General features: G+C 36.1%; 1 protein-coding gene and 1 long non-coding RNA gene across 3 annotated transcripts in view; one reads left to right on the forward strand and one right to left on the reverse strand.

Moving 5' to 3' along the window:
- LOC117784748 overlaps positions 1-24000 on the reverse strand; it is a 40323-nt gene that overhangs the window by 12829 nt on the left and 3494 nt on the right. The window contains exon 1 of one of the 2 annotated variants that reach the window (XM_034622557.1): positions 17003-17163. The exons of the other annotated variant lie outside the window; for it this stretch is intronic. The gene's annotated coding sequence lies outside the window, so the exon portion shown is untranslated. Of the gene's footprint in view, positions 1-17002; positions 17164-24000 lie in introns of those variants that run through there. 2 annotated transcript variants of the gene reach the window in all.
- LOC117784749 lies at positions 11991-14732 on the forward strand. Its single transcript, XR_004617446.1, has 2 exons — positions 11991-12146; positions 14374-14732. It is a non-coding gene; the product is annotated as an uncharacterized LOC117784749 (long non-coding RNA).

The raw sequence follows: 24000 nt of genomic DNA on the forward strand, positions 1-24000 counted from the left end.
CGCAAGCACACTCTAATAAAAGCAGATACCAAATTCCAAAAGAATACAGGGAAAGTCAAATGGCATATGAAATCTGCACGCATCCAATTAAATAGCTCCACGGCGTTGTAACACGTGGCGTATGTGTAATACTCTGGGGATAGAATTTCAAGCTCATCAACGCCAACGATTTTTTATGCTTAATTAATACATAATAAGCCATTTCCATAAACCGCCTAATTGTCTGCGTTGGCAAAATGAAATCATTTCCGTTTCCGTTGCCGCTTCAGAGATTTTGACAAAATTCGCCTGAGTTTCTTCTTGTGAGCTTTTTCTTTTTATTACTATTTTTTTTTTATTATTCTTATAGTTGTGCGGTTTTTCTTCTTTTTTTTCTGTCATTTTCTTTTAGCAGCAAGCGACAACAAGTGGCTTTAACTGCAGAAGGTAAACGACTGCTCCGAATGGCCAGTAAATGTCCAAGTAAAGTTATTTACTTAATTAAAATTCATTAGGTAACGTTTAGTATAGAATTTCCTACTATAAATGTTGTCGTTGTTTTTGTTGTTTTTGCTGGCAGCTCGGAAACTGTCTGTGGCAGGATCCTTCTAGCTTTCTATCTTGTCTAGGCCGAGGACCTCGTTGACTATTCGCCGGTTTTTGCTCTCATTAATGCATTCAAGTGGCATTCAAACAATGTGGGCGGCAACTTGTAGGCGTGTTCTTATCGTTATACAAAGTTATGCAAAACTACACATAGTATGGTATAGAATATATAATTCAGCAGGTATGCAAATGCAAGGATTTTCTGGAAATACAACTTTATTGTTGGCCAGATAAACACATACAGTTTATATTTATATTTATTAAACATCATAAAATTAAGTCGCACCATTCCATTTTTGTTTTGTAACAAAAGAGTTCCCTGTGAGAACTAGAACAGACTTCTTCGATTACATATAGATTTGTTCATATTGATTTTTATACAAACACATGCGATTGCAATTATACTTCTGTATACAGTAAACTGACCAGTAACCACTGACAGCTGACTCTGGATCTGGGTTTGAGCTTGTAATGGCTTTACTAGCCCATTCAGTAACTGTGCCATTTTGCAGGCAATTTACCAGAACACATTTCACTTGAGCTTATCCGCAGGTTCTACAAATGACATGCAATTTATTACTTTAATTAAATTGTAGACGCTGGATTCACGTTGCATTTTTATTGTAATTGTACTTTGCATTAAAATGTTTACCCAGACGTTGCCCCAGCGCGAGTTCAATTAAAGTTCTATCCAGTTAACTCCTTGCAATGTATCAGGTCGCAACAATGGCAGTAGAATATTAAAATGAATGAGTTATGAGCGAGTTAGTAAAGGCGTGGCAGAGTTAAGGAAAGTTTCAGGTAGAGAAATAGGGGCAGGGTTGGGGGCAAACTTTGGCCAGCTGTTTCTACAGCTCTTCGTGTCCCAATACTTTGTTCTGGCCTAAGACCATAAACTGTAAGCCCAGTCGTGCATGCAGCTAAATAATAGTCTTAAATAAATAAGGAGCAATCGCCGCTTTTAGCTGGCACAGAGAACAAGCAACGGACCAGGCTTAGATATACATATGCATGTTTTTACAGTCGATTTCAGTTTTTTACAAAGCAAGTCCCCTGAAGTTTGTAATTATGTATTAAATTCCAAGCGATAAATATTTAATATTAGGTTTCTCAACTGGATAATGCTCACACACAAAACTCATGATATGCATTTAAAGCGAAATTCGAAACTATTTTCAGCTTGTTTCAGTTTAAGACGGATCCTTTTAGCCAAGTTTAAGACTACTAAAAGAATATTATATGATTCAAACTTACCTACAAACTTTTTAATTTATTTTCCTTTAAATTTTTAAATTAGAATTCATTATAATTTATTTTACAAGTTATTTTAAAGTCTTAGTTTCTTATAATATTTTGAATTTTCTTTTTTATCTTTTAGTTTACGGACAATAAATTCATAAATATTTGGCTGAGTAAATCGATTAATTTCAGTGGAATTAATGCAATTTTCATGCACTGTTTGAGTTGTTATTGTTGTGGCTGCAACAAAGAGAATTGTGTATTGACAATAACATAGATTTGGTATGGTTAAATAAACACACGCACTTCTGATAAAAGCAAATACTTGTGTGCCACAACTGTAACAATGACAATACCCACAGTAATAATACCAACAAACTGCTGATTCCGCTGCTATTGATTGCATTTGAGGTCGAATACCGCTGAAAATGGCACGCACTGTGTGTGGCATAAATGGCGTAAACAAGGGCGGAACATGGCAACAGTTTCACGGTCGTAATATCCATCGAAAAAGCCAACTCGCAGTGTGCCACTTCATTGGTTAAATGGTAATTACCTAAAGTATGACAAGTTGACCCATAAATAAACTCAGCTATCTCTCTCGCGCTCTCTTTATCCAGGCGACGACGATGGCAACTAGAAATTATTGCAATAATACGTATACGTAAGTCCCTCAAATGATAGTTTATTAAAACCAACGAGGTGTCATAAACCTTCGTGCCTCAAGCAAATATACCAAGCACTTGCCACAGATTTCTGTATACACTCAAGCTGCCACATAAGTGAATCTTAATGGCATAAACTTTTCCTTTCTATATGAAACATATTACTTTTTTGCGGTTCGGGTTAATAGAGCAATGGGAGCTCAAATAGCTCTACAGGGAAAACCACTGCATGATTCGAAGGTGTACTAAGAGAAGTCATAATAATGGTCAGTAAATAAGTGTAATATGTAAATTATATATTTATGTGCTGCATTTAATTTGGACTTTTGTTATATACTCTTTTTGAGTATCTCTAAAGGCCAATATTATGACTTTGACTTCCAAAAAGTATAATATAGCAATAAATTTTATTCATTTAAATATGTCACAAATTAAGCGCTTAACAACCATGACAAATAAAAACAGACACACTGTGTACAGAGCAATTCCACAGCAATGGGAGAATTAATAGAATTTATGTGAAGTAATTTGTATGGGTTCGCTTAATCGTTCAGCATGGTCAGCTTTAATTAAGGGGCCTACCAAAAGTCAAATGTGTCCATAAATTAGGCAAACTTGACCACGTTAAGCATCGAGACACGAAAAGCTCATTATAAGCAAGCTTTGCATAATTAAATTCGACTCGATAAGCATTTTCTAAAGGGATTTACTCATAGGTGGGATTAGCGAGCGCGTTTGCCTTTGAATATAATTATTATTATTTATATTTTGCAATTATAAAAATAAACAATTATTAATTAAATTCTATTGCCATTAAATATGCAGTAATTTTTTCAATTTCTTTTGAAATATTTTTTTATTCAAGATTAAATAAATAACACGAATAAAGTAAATGTACAATATCATATATGTTTTTAAGTATAAAAAAACATGCCAATTGTGGACAGAATCAATTTCAATTAAGCAGCAAGTTGAGCGCTTAATTCGACAGTCAACACTCGATCGATGCACTGATTGACAGACTGTGTAAACTTTCGACAGCTGCTCGAAACTCTCTCTCAGCCCGTTGGCATTTAAATGCGCATACGCTCCGTATGCCAGTCAGTCAGTCAGCTAGTCAAGCCAGTCTGCAAGTCAAATATTCCTTCAGTCGAGACATAGAAATTTCGAAAGGCAAACAAAAGGCAAACTATTTGATATGCAATGCGCAGAGCTTTGAAAATTATGAAAATGCCAGCGTGAGGCAAAAGCACAGCTCGACACACTCCAAGTCTCAGAGCCTACTCGTGTCGGATCCAGGGTCACGTTGGTCACGTGCCAAGCAAAAAAAAAAAAAAAAAGAATCCATTTGTTGACAATTTGATTACGTGTTGTGTTGCTAAGCTCTAGAAATTTGTTAACTAAATTGTGCACTGAAATGAAGAAATCTTGTGCAAAGTTTTAATTTACAAAATCTGTTTTGTTTGAAGAGATGATTTCAATGTTGTCCAGTAATTACATTGCTTGAAATGAGAAAGTTGCAAAAATTTAATTACATTCTTGTATTCCTAGCGCTAGAATCTTTTAACATATTAAAATCTACCCTTTAGCCACTTCTTCAGCAGCATTAGAATTTTTGAAAGCATTTCCCGCAAGCATAACATAACTTTTTGCACTTCCTTGAGCGTCCATTACACCATTTCCTGTCTATTTATAAACCCAAAATATAAATGCTGCCACGTAAATACATATACGAGTACATATTTATTATTAAAATGTTGCACAAAGCTCGCACGGCAAAAGTTTCCAACAAAATTAAAACTGCCCACAAGCAATGGGCGTCGAAGTAGAACAAAAGTTGCCAAAAAATAATATTTCTAGAATTTATTTCCTTTCTTTTGCAAACTCGCGCACGACCAAAAAAAAAAGCTATGTGGTAGAAAGAACACTGGGAGTTTTGTGGAAATGCTATACACGACTTTGAAATACTTTGTACTAAGCACAGTCCAGTTTTGCTGAAAAGGTGCACACGTGCTCAGCATACCCTTTCTGTTTTTTATTAAAGGGCATAAGACACAGAGGCAGAAACACTCTGTTGCTGGTTAATAAAGAATAGAGTCAAATGCAAAGAGGGAAGTGGTAATGGTTATGGTTACTATTGCAGCATTTGTTACCAGTTTTCTTTCTCTCTCTTGCTCTCTTTGCGGTGTCCTTTTGTTGGCGGCACGTTAAGGACAATTGAAATTGGAACTTATTATGCCGATGACGCCAGAACAGGCTCATAAAAACCAAGTGCAATGAGCTTGAAGTCGCATCTGCAGTGTGGGCTGGGAATGGGATTAAAAGTGGGAGTCGGAGCGAAAGGACAAAGTTCGTGTAAGGTAACTGTGTGCCAGGCACGCCAAAATGCAATTTGCTGGCCAAGAATCATATTCTTGTTAATGTCCATGAAATTGCGCGAGAAAATTGCAATTGAAGCCTTTGGGCGGCATATTAACAATTCCGGAAATTACATTCTACATTATTCTGCAAAATACAAAAAAAAGCTGCATACTTTCCGGCGCAGCTTAAAATATCAACTGCAAAAATAATTTCAACTTGTTTATAAAACAGCAACGTTGATTTTCATCAAACAATATTAAATAAATGCCACCTGTTGAGATCTTTTTCCTCTGGCTGTATTTATTACGCAATGAGCGATGGCACAAAAAAAAAATAAAAAATGAAAATTAATTCAACGCTGACATGCGAAAATTTCATTTTCACATCGTATAAAACTTACGACACGTCACGCTTACGTGGAAAATCTTCCTCTTCATTTTCTTCGTATTGCTCTTAGCAGCTTGTTGTTCGCTTTTCATTCTGTTCTCATTGCGTTGCTGTACAACAGTTTCCGTTGCCTTTTTTGTTTTCAGGCCATTATAGGAAAGGCCCTTGTGCTTACGCACGTTGTTGTGGTTGTTGTTGTTGCTGGTGTTCTTTATAATAGTTGTTTTTTTTATTATTGTAGTTGGCATTATTGTTGCCCGATGGCTGAGCTTATATTTATTGTGGTAATTTATACTTAAACTTGGGCCACGTGCACAGGTTTCCATTACATTGTTTTATGTCGCCATTTTGTCAGTGTTATTTGTGGTGATTATATAAGTATGTTCTTATAAATGTGTGTGGTATAGTGTGAGTGTGTGCTAGGCCATCGTATTATGTGGTTTATATACACGTACTCATTCGAATGTCAGTATAAATTAACAAAAGTGACATTTCCCTAATGGGTTAAGAAAAGAGCTCGTGACTTTTCAACTGCGCTTATTAAATCAACGTTGAATTATAAATTAAACAATTAAGTAAATTTCAATAATAGTTATTTTAAAAAAGAAAATACAATGTATAATATAATAACAGAAAAGAGAAAAGTTGTAAAAAACGCACTTAAAAAAAAAATTTAATCATAGATATTAATTTGTCTTGGAAATAGAACAAAGAAACTCAATAAGAGTACATCCCATTTCTAGTTATTCTTTTGGTCTACGGCAGATTTAATTCCCAATCCCATGCTTAGATTGTAGCTACATTTTATATCCATTTACTCTTACACAACTGCGGCTTGACCGACCACTCAATTAAGCAAGAACACAGAATTAAATTAACTCCACGCTCTTAAGCCCAAAAGAGTCATAACAGAGTGCTCTGCAGAGGGGCAAGCAAACATTGTAATGCCAACAAACATGGGGCATGTAGAAAAGAACGAAACTAGTCTCAAGTGCCGTTTTGTGGCGCATGCAAACACAATGGAAATGAAAGAACAACAGCTCATCAATAGCCCAAGACAACTAGTTCAACAAAAAAAAAACACTAACAACAGAGGAAGCAACTTAGAAAGCATTGATAAAGAGTGCTCGAGTAATAGATACCTTCTAAGCCAAAATTTGTCACTCTAACTAAGATAAATTTCTGAAATTTTGATGTACTAAGCTTAGTTTAGTTCAATTTTAAGTTATCGAAAATACTCACATTAAAAACTATGTTTGAAGATGCCCTTTACTGCAATTTATAGCTAAAGGGTATAACGAGAAGTGCTCAAACGATCCACAAGCCAGGCATAAAGAGGCGCATCATCATCGTCAACTTGTGGATGGGCTGAGCAGATAGGGGGGAAGATGAGGTAAGAGCTTTTCATTTGGATAACTTTAAAAATGCGCAAAGCGGGAAAAGCTTTACGACACCGCCAACTAATTTCCGCGCAACGCCACAAAGTGGGGCAACATAAAGTGGCAGTCACTAAAATTTCAAATGCTTGATTATGACAGAACTGTACGAAGTGAAAACGAATTTCGCACGTATTTGTATTTGTGTTTGTCTTTATAAATGCATGTGTGTGTATGTTAGCAATTTTGACAAGTGTAGCTAACAAATTTGAGTGCCACTCAAAATGTTTATCAACTGTTTATCACTGACGGATAAAAGTTGTGCAAAGATTAGAAAGCATGAGAGTGCAGAAATTAAGAATTCAATTATCAACTGAATTTGATTATGAACTTTAGCAAAAGATTGATTAAATGAAAAAAATGCCAAATGAACTGTCATCACAAATTATATAACTCAATCCAATCAGAAAATGCATACATAATTCTGCTCTAATCAGTACTTGACAGTGTCTCTCCTCAGTTCCCCTGTGACATTGAATTTTGAGCTTGTTTGCAAATTGATTTCCCTCTACATTTAAATATTTTTGGCAAATTAAATATTAAATTCAATTAAAGCCTTTAAGCTATTCCAACTGCTGTTTTAGCCGTCTCAGTTGGACCGACTCCGTCTACTTCTGTTTTCTCGTCAACAATTTTGGATTTGTGCCTCGTGGGCAAATTCGGCTTACAGGTTTGTTTGCCACATAATGAGAAAATGCAGCAGCTGCTTGCAGATGTAATTAAATTTTAAATTCGATAGTAAACAATACATATATAAATATGTATAAATATAAATCAAACTGCTGGAAGCAATTTGTCGGTGTTGACAGCCTTCAAGTGGATGAGAGAAGACTCCCAAGTGATTGAATATCTGATAAAACAGGAAATTAAAATATCATCGACTTAAATCAGATTAATCAAACTGAGCTGTTAATTTGATAGTTATCTGAAGAGTAATTTAAAATGTTACTTAATAAAAAACAGGAATAATAATTTATTTATTTTCTTCAAAAATATTTCATTGAAATGGTATTCAAAGTAAGTAATTTCTGACCTTATTGAGTACATAATTAGCAAATAATAAAATGTAGTGAATATTTCCCTTTCATCTGGAATATTTTTAAATTTATTTAACAGTATATCTGTATTGTTGCTAATAATGTAAATGTTTAATATGAGAACACTATGATGATGAATTAAATTATATTAATTCAATATGTAAATGTATTCTGAATTGTTACCAAATCTCTGATATTTGTTTTTCCTTAAATAGTTCAACTTCCAAGCAATTTTTCAGCCAATATAATGTCTTCACAAAACTGTGCATACATAAACAAAAATTGTGGGGGCAGAGAAATTTCTTCGAATATTTGCTCAGCTACTTTACCACAAATTCCATAAATGCTTTCCTATTAAAGCCACATTCAAAAGGATTTATTTTGTTCTGTACATTTCGGCTATCTCATACTCTAGTTGTTTTCTTGTTGTATGACCATAAATCAGTCTCTTTGCTCTTTCATAACCATATCCCTATCCATGTGTGCTCTTCCATTTCTTCACCACTTCAGCTATATGATAAATAAACATAGCTTCCGTTTGTATTTGCCGTTTGTAGCCATAATAATTTTTAGTTGCAAAAGTCAAACTAGCGCAAAAATAATAAACAAAATAGCTGAGGGTGGTGCCGAGTTTCCTGGTTCAGAGTTTCAAGTTTATGGATAACGGCATGAAATGAATGTAGAAGCGCCCAATTTGTAGACAGCGCCGCGAGGACTGAGTACAAATTGAACAAGTGGTAAGTGTACGACTAGGAAATACTCTGTACTCCATATTTACTTAGACACACATAGATATGAAATATATTACAAGTATTTTGGATAACATGCTTATTTAATTACTGACAAATGTAAAATAGTGAAATGAACAATTAATGCATATTAAAATAATTTTATAAAATTCTTCAAGTTTAGCAATCAATAAAACAAACAATGTTTTAATTTTACTTTAGATAAAATATTTTTTTCGTATAGTTAACTATTAATATTTTATTATTTCAAGATTTATTTATTTATTTAATACGTTCGTTTTCAGTTTACTTTTGCACAGCTTCTAAATATACACTTACAAATATTTCAGACACGCTTTAATTTATTTTTTGCTCGTATTTACACACGAAATATGTGAAAAGCGCTGGCTTTGGTTTTGGCTCTTTCGCCAGGAGGAGGTCGTGCTCATTTGAAAAGCGGATAATAAAAACGGATTTACAGTTATGGGCGCAAACATGCCGTAAAGCAAATAAATAAGAAGGAGAGAGAAAGAGAAAAATCAAGAAAATTTACCAAGGGCGATGGCAAAGTCCGGACAAATAGTTGGCGCGCTTTTTATGCACTTTGCCGTGAAGTGCCAGCCAAAGAGAGAAAGTAATAGAGAGAGAGAGAGAGAGAGCACTTGGAACCACAACCAGGTGTGGGTGCGTGACCCTGAGAAAACACCGACGACGACAATTCAAATCCAATTAAAGTAAAAGCAATTCTCTCGCCACATCGAAATTGCAGCCGTGAGATTTAACTTTGCTCTTGCGATACTGAAAAATTAGGACGCCTTAAAAGCTCAATTTAATTAGACACTTAACCGATAGTAAGACAACTAGAAAAACTTTTTAAGGGTGCAGTTTAACAAAGGCTAAATAAGAACGCGTTGTCACATTGTCTGGTTGAAGAGGTCGCAAGCAGCAGTTGCATTGAGGACATGCAACAAAGGAGACATTGACAGATGGGAATGTGGATACGGATACAAATACGGATACGGATACTGATAGTGGGAGGTTGTGGGTTGGAAATTGACATAGTTTATGCCCTCACGAGTGAAAACGACACAATATGTCAATGTCATTACACATACACGTCTATTCATTGATTATCTAACTAAGCATTCGTCTATAAATGAGTTCACTTTTAGATAGACATCTTCTATTGTCGGTAAGTGTATTTAATATTCGGCGTGTGCAAATTTCTTTTGTCCTCCGTTTTGTTAAGTTTATTTGAATTGGCGCCTTATCGAAAAGGGGTCGTTTGGCATTATCAGCGATTGCATCTACGTCACTGCACATTAAAATTGCAAGGGAAGTGGGGAGGGGAGGGGAGGGAGGCGGATGAGGACGCGGGGTCCTTCAATGCGACACACGTCGACAAGGGCCACATAAGAACGTAAGACTTTCAATCAGAGTGCATTGAAACGGAAATTCTGCGCTGCAGCGCAGAAAGGAAGGAAATACATGCTCGAGTGAATGACTGACTGACTGATTGATTGACTGACTGACTGACTGACCGATTGAATGACTTATTGACTGCTTGCCAGATGGACGAACTGATGGTCTGATGGGCAAGACAAGCAGCTGCCTTGCAAGTCAACTAACAGTATCAAATAATATTCAACAAAGTTTCCATTCACTTCACACGTCTTCGCCTATACCCTGTGCCAAATGAGCCAAGTGGATAGATTATTACACAACTCGTAGTATGTTCAACAACAAATATATATGAAAAAGTTAACACAACTCTATATAGGGTAACTGAAACTTGAGTACTCCCAACCACAAGAATTTTACTTGTGTCCGGCTCAAGGCACCGCTGATATGTCGACCATGACAAGGTTGCTGCTGTCAGTTGCCAGTTGTGGCATGGGGCATGGGGCATGTGGCATGGGGCATGTTCTTTGCTTCCGACTTTGCATACTTTGAACTTTGCCAATATATTGTATTAAAGTTGCCCCGTTGTCGGCATTGTTATTGTTGTTTCCGATGCTATTGATGCAGTCAGTTCATTTTTCAATATAAAGAAAGTCGAAAGTATCTAGCAATAGAATCAACTATGTAAGTTAAGCTGATGAGGATGTTGCTAAAATTTAAATATGGTTACAATACAATTTGATAAGCTGCAAGCTGAGCATGTATTTTTGCAGTTAAATCTGGGAAATTCCAATTGATATTAAATTTCTTAAATTCCTTGATAGCTCTTACAGCTGAATGCTTATCTAAATCATTAAGTTACGCATTTTTCGTTAACAAAAGAAAACGCCAAACCAAATACAAATTCATGGGCTGATAAATTTTAAAATTTCCGTTTCAATTTCCTGGCTGACTGCGTTGCGGTTGTAATATCAAAACTCACGACTTGACGCTCCATTTGCCAGTCTAATATAGATCCCATTAAGCGTTCAAGTAATGAGCGAAAATGCGTAAGAGAAATAAATTTGATTTTATTGACAGTGAATCAACGGCGAATGCCAGCCAGACAATGGACGCAGGTAAGGAAATTACATTTGGGCCTCCATTGTTGTTGGCTTTTATCAGAGGCAGTCGAGGCAGCAAATGAATTATGATTTGCCCAAAAAGGGGTTTACCCCAAATTCAATACTCACTCCCCAATATCCAATCCAGACCCCCAATGGTCAAAGCACCTGCGTCGTCCATTTGCCCAGCTTGCCAACGGGACGCATAAATCTTGGCCACTTCGATTACGGCTCGTTAAAAGTTTGCGTGTTTGTTGTTTCGAGCTTTTGTGTTGACCCATTCCATTGTTATTAAATATTAAGGTAATTTGTAGATTTACACGATTTCCGGCCAATGTGGGTCATACTTATTCATGAGCATGAATGGAACAGGCCAGTGTTCTGCATTCGTTCGTGTTCCTAATTTATTAGCCTCGTGTTTCAATATTTAATTGAATCCGCTGTCGCAGCATAGATAAATGGCGTCCAGCGTCAAAAGTGTGGCATTAAATTGCCGGGCACTTAGAGGACAACACAACACAAGTCGAACAGCCGCCGGACATCGACATTTGCTCTTTTATTAATTGCCATAAGGACACACACAAATTTCGTAAATAAACAGATTTTTATCGTTTACAATACTGTAATTGGCATTGGTTCCCAGAGATTTGGCCATGGTAGTGATCGCAAATCATGTCAATTGAAACTAGAGCTGAGCGTCTGCCAAATTATTTCCCAACTAACACGACACAAACACGAACTGCAAACTGGCAAGTATGCAACACGCGAGTCTTTCATATCATCACTATCGCGATTATCGTGTTAAACCGACTTATTTCATGTTTTTCTATGCTTTCTTATACTGTTATATTTACTGCATTACTGCCATACTCTCATACCTACTTCAGAACTTTTAAGGTAGTTGTCAGAAAATGTCAACAATGTCATTTAATTTCGATCAAAGTTAAATAGTAATTCAATTTTTCGTAGAATCTAAATGTGCTGCTCAACTAAAAAGTCACCTGCAATTCTTGGTATAACAACGTTGAGAGCGACTTTAATGCGTCGCACACTCTGCTAGCTTTTCATAAGGTTTACTTAGCTATCGCTCCAGCAAGCAGTCAACTAACTTGGGCACTTTGATGGAAACCGCGAGCCATGACCAGGCCAAGTACGTAGTCGGGGCAGGAACAGTCGACAGTGGCAGCTTTGCACTTAAATGTATGTAAGTGGTGCAGACTGGCAGCTAACCGTTAGATATGCAAAGTCAAACACACACACACACACCTATGTTAATGGCCAGCGGCAGTTTTGGGGCAACGCAACCCTGGCGATGGCCTCAGCTTGTTGGCAGACTGGGCGTATACGCAATGTGTGTATTTCTGGCTGTGGCACAGCAGATGGTTGTGAAGGTGGGCGTGCCTGTGTAACTGTTTGCATCCGAACTCTAGCCTTTTTGAGCGCTGATTGACTAAATGGATGGACACGAGAAGACTAAACAGAAAGCAACTGTTTACTCTGGCTTTAATTATGACTGCGTGTTGATGTGTGTGTGTTTGTGGTTTTTTATGTGTGTGCGTAAAAAATGGCCAACTAAAAGATTCGTTATGGCAACATCTGTCAGGCATTAACCTCTGACAATTTGTAACATGATTTGACGAGCTTGTTTGAGGTTTTTGCTTATGTGATAAAACATTTCTGTGTATTTCTTTTTGTGAGATAAGCCCAGTCTGATGTGCGCATAAGTATGCTATATATCTTGTACGACTTTGCTATGCATTCTGCTGTCATTGTATATTTGAAATTGAATTATATCAAACTGAATGCGCAGTAGAAGTCAGAGTCAGGGAATCATTGGTCAAAGCAGACACGTAGCCAATTTGTTGTCTGTCTTTGTGAGTGGTTGTGCAAGCGTGTGTATGGGTGTGTGTGTGTGTAAGATGGCCAATCTAAAGGCTTCCTTGCCATTTGACATTTGTATAAACAGAAAAACCAACACTCTCACACACACACACACACCCACACACACAATATGAAATACTGTCAGGACAATGATGCTGTGCTTCGCTTTTTGTGTGCCTGAATGATTTCCTTTGTGAAATTGATAACTCCATGTGTCTCTATGTGAATGTGTGAGTGCTCGGATGTATTTGTATCTGTATGACATATTTAAAATGCCTTGACTTTCAGTTTGGCTTTGACTTTTCCAACATTATGCCACCGCCTACCACACCACACCCCGCCAGAGCCGTGGGATTATAACAAATTAAAGTCGTGTACAGCTGCCGGGCTAACAGAACTTTGACAAGGGCTTTTTTGCAAGTATCATCGACGAATATATTTATATTTATATATTGAGCAGTCATGTGGCAAGATAAGTCAGAGGCAGTTGCCAACTTTATGGATGCTGCACAGAGTGAAGAGCACTTCAGTTCGTTATGTAAACACAGTTGTTGCGTGGTCGTTTTCGTCGGTTATTGAATGAAAACATGAAAGGCAACTATCTACGATATGCCAAATTGTCAATATATGTACTGGGAAAATTCGCAAATCGATATCGACTTAATAAGTGTATGACATCGAAGTAAATATCTAGATTCAGAGGAATAAAATTTTTGAACGAATGAATAAAATTTGAATGCAGAATAAATTAGGATGCCAAACCATGTTAAAAATGACATTCTGCTTGAAGTTTTGCCAAAGTTATGACACTTCGAAGTTGCTCATGCCTCTGACCTAGCAACTTTACAAGTCAAAATATTTCTTATTTTTGACATGATTTTTTACAAAATAATGAAAGTCCTTAGAAACAAGTTTAAAGTGTCGTTTTATACTAATGACGATATAAGGAGTTGATTAAAAGTAAAAACATGAGATTTAAAATTTTGAATTTTCAAAATATCAAAGGGGGGACCCTTACCATCAAAATAGAACCATGGCTTCGATCGTAGAAAAATAAAAAAATTTTCAAAATGCAAAAAATTTAAATGCAGTATAAATTAGGAAACCAAATCATGATCAAAATGACATTCCGATTGAAAATCGCGTCAGTTTTCTTCAAGTTATGACAGTTGGAAGTTTGTCAACTCATTGATCTAGCAAACTTTATCACAACCGTACGGCACAAGCTTTTCGATTTTCGGTTCTTGAAAGACATTAAAATATATTATTTTCCTTAAAGAAGATGCAATTCTTTTTATGTAAATATATGGAAATTACATATTGCAGTTTTAGTTTCCCTATTATCTTCCTTTCTTTTCCACTTTCCAGTTGGCTAAAGCTGACAACATCGTTGTTCTGGCAAATAATTGCTGCTGACACATGAGTATATTAGCACATACCTAAGAAGATGCTTAACGGCATTTTAAGTACTCACTTAGCTGGCACATTAAGAGGTGAAACTTACTGCAGTAGCAATATCAACGCCTCTCTCTCTCTCACTCTCTCTCCAGCCTCAGCAGGAAGAGCAGGAGGAAGCTCACGCAGTAACAAAGGCAATTTCCAAGCCAAGACCATAAACATTTTTGGCTGACCGCAAATGCAACGCCCCCAAAAACAGGAGCAGAAGCCAGAGTGGGAACACGAGCTAAAGGAGAAGCTATAATGTTGGAAGTTTTCGCCACGTGCAGTACATAAAGTTAGTTTAGTGTTGGCTTCCCTTTCCAGGATAAGCCAACAAAAATTTACAGCTTCCGTGAAAATTTTTTGCAAATTTTGTCCACAATTTCAAATGGCATCTGTCATAAGCCCAAATTTATGGGGAAATTATTGTAAATTTCTTTTGAATATACTCGCCACATAGTTTTTGTAATATTTTTTTCAGAAATCTACTTTTGTGATTTAACAGCGTATCCATCACTTTTATTTATTTTTTAATTTATTTACATTTTGGGCATAACTCATAAAAGTTTCTTTTATCGCGCACATTTTTGTGCAAATTATGCGTTAAATTTTAGTTGGCAATGATTGATTGGCAAGTCAAAGGCAATGTTGTTTGTTGTTGTTAGTGTTGTACCTTTTCAGTGTTCTCCCCTTTCCCCCTTTACACTCTGTGTGTTGGCATATTTGCTTTGAGTCGCGGGCACGTAAAGCAAGTCATAAAAATATATTTCAACGAAAGAATAAAAAAGTGAGCGCCAAAAAGAAATAACAAAACGTTGTAGGTCATGTGTCATTCCCAGAGTTTTCAGTTCCGTTCGGTTCCATCCAACATCCGTTGCATGTTGCTTATTTGTTTGCACTTTGGGTGAAATGGGGGATGGGGTTACCAAAAACTTTAACATTTCGTTACAAATATTTTTGGTGTCGTGGCAGCCAGCGGCTAAAATTGAATATTTAATTTTTACTTTGTCTCTTTTGGCATTTTTTAACGAGAAGAATGGGCCAGGATGCTGGCAGCAGGGATGGGGTAAATATTTTAGTCAACGCGGAAAATTGTTGATGAGTTTTAGCAGCGGGTGGAAAACTGTTTGTCGTACGCAAGGTGGAAAATATTTGAGCCTTCTTTAACAACAGATAACTTTGCAACAAAATATGCAAATTTTTCAAAGCACATTTCAGACCATTCAAGAGTTTAACAAAGAATGTTTGCCGTGCTTATATGCTTCGAATATATAAATATATATAACTTATAGATATTAATCATTTACGCATGCTTAGACATATAAGTAGTTCGAAGCAAATGAACAATTGGGAATGGTTTAGTTGACAACTTTGTCTAAGCAAAAGTTTAAAATCATTTTTTAATTAATACCAGTATTCATCATTCCTTATTTCTTTTCGTTTGATATTTTGAATAATTTTAAATAATTTTATTTATTTTCTTCATTCTCGCCTATAAATTTTGAAGATAATAATTTTTTTTTACAATAACTACAAAATATTGCAAACTACTCGTACTCAGATCTTACCATTTTAGTAGAGCAATAACTACCAAAATTATTTAAGTGGAACGAAAACTTTCTAAATTATTTACAATACTCACAAGCCAACCATTTTCTTACTGCAAAGCTTTTACATTTAAAACTAACTTCAGTTTAATTCAGAATATTAATATTATGTAATATGAAGTGGTAAAGGGCTCGTCCCAAGTTGAATTTATTTTAAGTAGAGATTAAGACAACCCAATTTACTGAAAATTTCTTTAGCACTTCCGACCTTTTCGACTAAAACAAGCAAGCGGATCCTTTTTTGTTTACACAGCCAGACTTTGAGTTTGACTGAACGAAGGATAGGAGCCCAAAGTCCATTTTAACGGCACTTAATTAAACTACGAGTTTCATCATTCTTTGGCAAAGGGTCCGAATTATATCATGAAATCCCTCGATATACAAAAAATCTATAATAATGTCAACACTTAATCATTAAGAGTCCAACACACAAATTGACTGCCATAAAAAATGCTACACATACATAAATGGGTCAACCGAGTTGCTTTGAGGGTAAAAGGGAGCAGGGAGCAAATGGATGGTCCCCGGATGGAGTATCGAAATGTAGAACTTTTAATTGCCATTGTATATCGATCTGCGATATGCGAAATAAAATAAAATCAAATAGCCGATTCTAATAACCGTCAACAGCGCCATTTTTCAGGCTGATAAGATGCAAATGGCGGTGATAAAGAGAGTCGAGCGGAAACCAAACTAATGTCATAGCCTCAACAAAATACACATCGAGCACCAATTGAAAAGCCTACAAAAAATATTGCAAGACCCCAGCCAGATTTTATGTTATTTTTATGTAGAAAAAAAAGACTAAAGGAAAAGATGTGTGTGGATGGCGCACACAAAGTTTTTATTTATTCATGGGCACACTGAAGCTGACTTGTGCGTCAGTGGAGCAAACCCAGGACATGGCTAGGATGCTTTAACTGGGCGCACAATTTAATAAAAAAAAATATCTGTCGTAATGTTGCTATGTACATTTTAATGGAATTTTGTATTTTATGTTGTGGCCACATACCTGCAGCTCGTAAACTGATAAACAAACCAACGAACCGCAGCAAAAAAGAAACATATTAGGGTAAGAAATCAACCATAGGCTTAAGCTATAAATCACAAAAAATTTAATTGAAACTCGTACCTTGTCCAAGTCCTTTTACTTGTAGCTGATGAACTTGCCTCGGCCCAAAAGTATGCTACACTTTTTGAAATTCAAAATTTACTTGAGTCGCGCGCACTTTCGCTTTTAAGCTCAACTGAACCTATCGAACCGAACGCCTCGCTTGATTTGTGAAACTGGCCTCGTTTGTCTCACGGGTTTGGTTAAAAAGCGTAACTGTTAGCACTGCTTAACATTCGTGTGGCCGCCCGAGTGTTGGTTAGACGAGCGATGTTTTGGTCACTGTTAACTGCCGTTGACTTGGGGACCAAACTGGAATCGGAACATGGCGCATTCGTAGTTGGGTGGCACTTCAAAAGTAGGTCTAACTCAGCAGGAGGAATCATGAGTGCAAACTCATTGGTTGAAACGAGTGAAATCTTTCACCTTGGAGTATTTCTTAAGCCTGTGGCTCAAATTGTGTCCTGTAAATTAATCGAAAGCTTAACCGAAAGCTCGAATAACGGGAACCTTTCAAAGCTGAATATTCCCAGTATTTATAATATAACTAAAGCACAAATAGTGGTATGTATTTTAAAGCTTTAAATACCTGTTATTTATTAGTTGAAATAAGCAAACATTTATATGAATTTTTCTTAGTCTTTAAGCCAATATTTACCTGTAAATAAAGAAAATAAAAATAATGTTACAATTAATTTGTTGCATGTCGAATTCAAAACTTGAACTGTAGTACACACATTTAAGCACACAAACAACAACAATGTTTTCGATATACATATAAAAACATATGTAAACGAAATTTTAAAGAGCTTTTAGCAGATATATGTATATAATGTTAGTAAAGTTCAAAGAGAGTCATAGATTGAGAGAGAGCTTGAATTTAAGAGAGCTTTTTAGAGCTTTACGATAGCGTTGCCAGCTGTATTTTATTTTTGAATGTTAGTATTGAATTGATTTAAAGTAAAGAACAATTTATTTTACAAAAGCATGCACATTAAATATGTTTAATGTCTTTTATTTAGAATTAATTTTAGTCATTAATATTAGTTATAGGTAGAAAAGTAAAGTATACATTGAAAGAAACGTGCAAAGTTAGTGGAAGAATTCTTCGACAACTACTTTTATAATCAGTTTTTACAGAGCTGTTTAACACTTAACTTAAGTAGTTGAGTTCTATGTATGTAAGTAGAGCAACAACAACACAACACACACAAGAAAAAATAACAACGTGCTCTCTAGACCGTTACTAGATTTATATATGGGTTGCTAGGCATGGTTTGTTGTTATCGTTTTTGTGGCTGCAACAACTGGAGGCGCATCTATAATTATCACAACAATAACAACAAATTGTCCTGCTATTAAAACACACACACCAGTTGATGTTGTTGTTGTTGTGGTGGTTGTGAATGTTGTTCTTGTTGTATTTGGTGCTGGCTAAAACGAATTAACATCGAATTTAAAATCGAGATCCAAATTTTTCAACGGATTTCGATAGAATTTCTTGCTGCCATGATGATGATGGTGATGTGGTATAAGTATCTCCACCTCCGGCTCGTCATCTGCAGAACGAGTTTTTTCGACATTTTCGGATTTCATTTATCAAATTTTAATTAAGTTGTTCGTGTCGATTGTTATTTATAAATATACAAAGACAAATACAGAGAAAAATCCATTAAAACAAAATACCATCAAAATATGTATTTTCAATTCGATAGACATAAATATATTCATTGTGTGAAGTGCATGAGCAGTGGATTAAGCGTAAACAGTACAATATCAAAGAGAAACGTATAAGATTTATGAATAAAATGAATCGAACGAAGTGAAAGTCAAGTCAAAGTTGCACGCACACACACACACACACACACTCTCTCTCTCTCTTGACATGTAACACAGTGCGTATGCTTTATATTTATACATATGTGACTCAATTTCCTGCAAGCACGCAACTCCTTATTAGCATTGATTACAACCACGCGACTTTATGAAATGTGCTGATGTCTTCCACTCACGTGTAAGGTGCGTTTCACTTCTCCGCAGAATAGCACTCCATCAATTTTCCAAATTCCCGAATAATTTCCGCATGTCTTTGCGACACACTCAACTCCTTAATCATATAAATAGCTACTAAGGGAACCACATCACAAGACAATAGGGAACAAACGAAGAGAGAAAAAGTTTTTGAGTGCGACTGAAGAAAAAAGAAAGCAAATAATAATATTAATAATGGCAACGACATAATAAAATGAAACTAGCCAAATAAAACGCCAACTCGCGAAGTTTTTGTTGAGTGCTGCCTCTCAAAAAGTTACACAATACTCGCACTCGAAGTTATGGCAGTTGTGAAGTGTAGTTGGTGGAGTCTTCTCTTGAGTTGGGCCTAAGTACTTGCATTTTACTGCTACCTGAGTGCATGGATATGTTTGCCAAATTCTTAAAGTTAGACAACAAAGTTTTATTACCATTTTGTCTTCACATATCTATATCTGAGAATGCCTTCAGAGCAAAATATCTCCATCAGCAATTGCATTTTCACAAATTTACTTGTCGTATCACTAATTGAATTGTTCATATCATTGTTAAACTTATCAACAATGTATTCTTGTATGGTAATTCAGTAGCAGCGAAAAGCTTGTTAATTTTCAATATCATGGCTCATTGGTATGCACCTCCAATGTGTCAGACTCAGAAACTTGGTGATTGTGGTTGCTCTCTCTTGTTCTAAGGCACATAATAAAGAAGAGCTGACTAACCACACACACATATATATATATACACACGTTTGCCAACTAAGCAAAGTCTGGTAAAAGTTAGACGTCTCTTTTCCAGCTGCCTCAACTTGTTTGCCATTGCCAAAGAGTTGCCGCCTGGCTGGCTCAACTTTTAATCAGCTTGAAAAAGTTACGACCTGGGCGCACAATTATTGCCGAATTTAAGCGCCAACAAAAACATAATCAAGTTAATTGCATAAAGAATGTTATGCAAAAGGCAACAATGCTAACAGCAACAAAACGAGAATACAAAACAAAAATGAGGAAAAAATTGAAACCGGCGCCAAGTTTATTGTCCTGGCGTCCCAAGCAAAACAGTACAACTATATACGTAAATACGTATATGTATGAGTGTGATGTGTCCCCTTATGTGTGTCTGTGTGTGTAAGTGTTATATGCTTCCAACTAGCGTTGCTTCCTGTTGTTTTTGTAATACAATCAATTTCCGCTTTTGTTTGTCAAGAAAAGTTGCCAACCCACGCTTGAAAGAATGTTATGTTTTGACTTCTTTGCGCCACTTTACATTGTTTTTGTTTTGTTTTCATTTTTTTCATGCTTTGTTTTTTTTGTTTTTATTGCCTGTTGTTGTATTTTTATGGAGCGGAAGCAACAGCTCAGCTGCCATTGCCGTTCAAACATGACGTATACGTAATATGCCCCTACCCCAACATATTATTGATTGCCTGTCATTGCTGTTAGAGCTTTGGCTCTGCCGTCGGTGCTATGCTGTTAAGTACACACTTTTTAATTAAATTTCCTCTTTATGGTGCGTAATATCCATTATCATCTCTGTGTAGAACAATGGATGCCATTTTATTGGTCGCCTCTTTGGCTAATGCTGCCGAGGAATTTGTTGCTGGGGGAACTGTTTGTTATTTGTGGCATTGGCTTTGTCCAATTAGCTTTTGTGTTATATTTGCCTGATTAAGGCATAGCACAGACACACACACCCACACACACACAGTAGACAATGCCTATAGACATAGCATAACCACATACATTCCCAAGTGCGACAAAGCATAAAGTCTGATGAGTGTTCTATTGAGGACTCGAAAAAGTTTCCCCGACTAAGTTTTTATTTATAATACTTTGTTTCTAGAGCAACCTTTAACATAATTATATATCCATTAATATTAAGAGGCTTTCAGTGAAGAGATCTAGGTATACAAGGAGAATATATGGATGCCAGTTTATTTTTAGTACGTGACTTTTTGTTCATGATGATTAATGCTTTGATATTTTATTTCAATAACTTTTTGGCCTAAAGCAAAACTGTGTGACTCAGCTCAATGTCTGTTTCCATTCCAATGACTGGCCATTAAAGCAGATTACAAATTGTTGATACAAACCATTTAAATTTTATTGCCAACGTTTTGCTGCAGTTGTTAAAACATTTATGATTACAAAATACCCAAAAAAAAAAGAAAGAAAAAAATGCATAAACCATTAAACACTAGAAGAGAAAACGTTGGGAATTGCCTTGAATACTTCATTTGAGAGCGTGCGACCGATAACAAATAATCACTGCCAATTATTCACAGTTAGACGGATGTCTGATAAATTCGCAAAACAGTGATATGCCTGTGCTCTGATATCGGCGTGCAAGGACATCAGCGTTATTTCCAAATAAATGCGCATATATTTCCCTCAAGTGACAAATGCCAGACATAAGCGGCAGCCAGTGTAATACTTCGACTCTGCTGATAGACATCATAAATAATGTAAGGCATATCAATAGCTCTGTAATAAATTCGTAACCAGCAGACGGGTATAGCAATAGAAAAAAGGCTGACATTTTTGATTTGTGCCACTTGACATTGTTTTGCTCAATTCTGATCATATTTGCAAGCAAAGAAATTTAAATGGAACTCTTAATAAATATGTCTTTCTCAATTCTGAACATATTTGATACCAAAGAAATTTAGCTGGAAGTCAAAATATGTAAACCTCTGCATAATAATGAATTTCGAGAAATGGTAAATAAATTTGTATTAAATGTAAAATACCATTATGTCTGAGACATTTCGATTCTATTTAAATTTTTAAGCAATTTAATGTCTTTAAAGAACTGGCAAATATTATGGCATTTTCTAAAAATTTTTGAAAAATTCATTAATTGTTTGAATATGCTAGTTAAATTAAACCCCTCTCACTCTTTTCCATGTTATGGCTTCAGCTGTTGTATTTATTTATTAAAGCGTCAATAAGCTGTCAACTGTCTATAACAGTCACTACGGAAGTGTTAAGAAAGACCTGAAAAGTGAGAAAAGGAAGTGAATTGTAAGTAGGAAAGGAAATGCTAAATGGCAATGAAGCAAACGGAAATCCCACGGGCATAACTAACAAAATGTCAATTTATCATTTCCGTTTGTTAACGCGTTCCAAATTGTCGTCTTAAAAAATGTTTTTGCGCGCTTTCAAAAGCCATTTGAGCACAAAGTGCGAACGGACAGTAATGGACAAATGGACAGATGCAGAGATGAACAGGCGGACAAATTGTTGAATGGCAATTGGCAAAGCCACGCCCCGCAAACTGCGCCCTAAGCCGACATTTATGTGTACATAAAGATATGCATAATTTGTGCGTGGCGCCAGTTATTCTCAATGCCAGTAAGGAATGCCAGTCAGAGACAAAAATATCAAATAACATTCTGGCACGCATTTCTGGTATTTGTCCTTCGCTTTAATGCGACTCTGGTGTCCAATTTTGGCTGCGCTCAGTATTTTCATGCTTTATGCATTTTTCTCGTGTAAATATGCAGCATTTAGCCACATGCTGTCTGCCCCATCTGCCCTCGCTGTCACTTGGCTTTCATAATTTTTGTGGGCAAGGCCGTAACTGCCTATTTTTGGCCAGACGGACGCACCTTTTAAGGCAAATTAATATAAATGCCGGCACAAGGGTTCACTCTGGCGTATACGTAATATTGTTATGCCTGCTTGCCTAATGCTATGACCAAACGAGCTGTGAATAGTCCCGTGTGGAGACGCTAAATTTGTATTTGAATGCTTGCTTTTTTTTTTTTTTTGTCTGCCCCTAAAAATTTACGGACACCAATTTGTAGCTCCCCATGTGGCCAATGAGTTGGAGAGAATGTAGAAAGAGAACAATAGCGAACTGATTGGATCACGCACTAAGCAAACATGAGTTTGAGAAGTTACTTAGCTAATGTAATTTGCACATTAAAAAGGACCTCATTTGATACCGTAAATGTCCCTTAATAGAAACTGTGTTTGTTAAGCTGTAGAGCAGTGCAATTCTCGCATTGATAAGTGTCTTTGTTAAGCAGCAGAGAAAGAAGATATTTAGAAAAATTTTCTTAATGCCAAGTATACAAAAAATAGTTATTAAGAGTCGACTTAACATTTATGCTAAATGCTGTGCTGTAATTAAAGGAATTTCTCTGCTTCACTTCTAGAGAAATCGTAACCTGCTTAAACGCGAATTTCTTGGTTAATTATAGACTACATTTTATTATAGTTTACGCAAAATACATTTCAACCGAACAAAAGAGCTCACACCTTAAAATGTGCTTTAATTAGCAAGGAAACTGCCAGGCAAATCAACGAACTGAGCTGCGAACACATAAAACACGTCGACACAAGGCACTGGCAATGGAGAGGAGATTGCCACACCTCAACGAAGAGCGCCATGCAAACAAAATATAAAATGGAAAGCATTAGCCACCAATAAATCAAATGGCTGTCGAGAGCAAGCAAAACGCCCTATTTACTCTCAATTAGACAGACATTTGCTGAACTCTGTCCTGTCACATTGAGCTGAAGCAGAGACATAATTAACAAGCCGCACACAACGCACACAAGACACAATGGCCAACCGGAAACGGAAACTGGCAAGCCCGCAAGCTAGTTGAATATGTATGTATATATATGTGTGCGTATTGAATCGAACTAATTGAAGCCGTTTGTAGCTCAAAAGCTTTGACCAAAACTCAAAGCATTGCGGCATTCAGTTTTAATTAAATTTATGCAAATATCTATGATAAGCCCAAAATATTAAGTATACGCTTTGTGTATTGGCCTAACGGCACAACCACCATTTTGGCGTTGAAGGCAAAAATGAAAATTATATTATGTGCTTTCGTGCACGCACCCTAAGCTATTTCGATATACACTACAATAAAAAAGCCTATTAATTTCAATTGAACGTCTTGAAAATATGCTTAGCTAAAAATTAATTTTTTGTGTTAATTTTTTGTGTATTTTAAATATTAAATGTCAATAAAA

This window comes from Drosophila innubila (genome assembly GCF_004354385.1).
Source record: "Drosophila innubila isolate TH190305 chromosome 2R unlocalized genomic scaffold, UK_Dinn_1.0 1_C_2R, whole genome shotgun sequence".
Lineage (NCBI taxonomy): Eukaryota > Metazoa > Arthropoda > Insecta > Diptera > Drosophilidae > Drosophila > Drosophila innubila.